The following is a 1,689-nucleotide window of genomic DNA, read 5'->3' on the forward strand; positions in this document are numbered from 1 at the left end:
GACTGTTTATATATATATATATATATATATATATATATATATATATATATATATATATATATATATATATATATATATATATATATATATATATATATATATATATATATATATATATATATATATATATATATATATATATATATATATATATATATATATATATATATATATATATATATATAAAATATATATATTAAAAAAAAAAAAAAATATATATATATATATATATATATATATTAGCTCTGTGCTAACCCTAACCTATATATATATATATATATACACACTACCAGAGACAAATTCCTTGTGTGTTTTTTTGGACATTCATGGCAAATAAAGACGATTCTGTTTCTGAAGAGTTGGTGACCAGGATGTGGAGGGTCCAAGAGGATTTTGCATGCTCTTGTCTGAGTTTTGGCAGCGTGCAAGTTCTCAAATTCTCTAGTGTGTTTACTTTTCAAAATCTATGATCTGATCACACATTTGTGGTGTTGAGAATGAGTTCGCATCATCCACACAAAAAAATCCAAAATAGACCAGCCAACAATTGGAGAATAAAGATGACGCGATCCGCTCGAGATATTTTTAAGCGAAATATGATATTTTTAAAATATAAAATGTTGCTTTTCAGGAAACCATGTGGCTTATGGCCATACTACCCTGAGAAGGCTCGTTGTGTGGTAGAGTGGCTGCAGGCGTGGAGGTTTGGCACAGCTGCACTCGTTAGTGGAGCATGAGCAGTACAGGCAGCAGGAGCTCTGTGCTCCTCCGGCTACCTGTTACTTGTGTTTTTTGATTGTTTTATTTGGTTTTTGCTTTTTGTTTTGGGTTTTGTTTTTTTGTTTGCGACCTTTTTCCTCCTCCCAGCTTCCTGCTGTGGAGGAGTGTTTTGTCTGAATTGTTTTTCACCCCTTCAGGTCGAATAGACGGATTGATTGTTGGTCAGGACAGGCTCGTAGACATGAGGCAGGTGAACAAGATGGATTCGGGGCGAGGAGAAGGTTTGACGGGTTGCAGTGGTGTGGTGAATAAGAACGTCGTGACAAGAAGGTATGAGAAAGATTTAACATTGTTTCTTGAAATTGACAATGGCGATGCCATTACTCCAATAATATTAATTAGGGGAACGGCTGAAGTATGTGGGAGCATTACAGCACTCAGGGTTATTACAAAGGATAAATATGAAGTCACTGTTAATTCTGTTCATGCGAAGGAGAAACTGCTCGATGGATTTTGTATTGGGAGTGCCAGAATTCATGGCAGGGAAGTTGCCTCTGATGAGCTGGTTGTTTCTTTTAGGGGACTGCCAGCTTATATCGAGGATGATGATATCCTGGAGAAACTACAGGCTTGGGGAGTCTCAGCGGTCTCTGAGGTGAGGAGGAGAATGTGGCCGGGAACGGACATCGCGGACGGCACAAGGTTTGTCAAGGTGAAATTCACCACCACTGTACAGTCTCTACCTTACTCGGCTAGGTTTGTCACAGCGGCAGGTCCGGAGTACTTTCGTGTTATTCGTGATCGACAGGTTAAAGTTTCTCGAGGGTGTCTCTCTCCCAGCCATGTGTAGAGGGACTGTCCAGAGTTTCTGTGTAGGAAGTGTGGAGTCCAGGGGCATTATGCCCGCGATTGTCAGGTGCCCAATTCGCAAAGGTGTGCTACATGCAGGCAATATTTTCCTCTCTGTGT

Source organism: Phycodurus eques, unplaced genomic scaffold, assembly GCF_024500275.1.
Source record: "Phycodurus eques isolate BA_2022a unplaced genomic scaffold, UOR_Pequ_1.1 contig_29, whole genome shotgun sequence".
Lineage (NCBI taxonomy): Eukaryota > Metazoa > Chordata > Actinopteri > Syngnathiformes > Syngnathidae > Phycodurus > Phycodurus eques.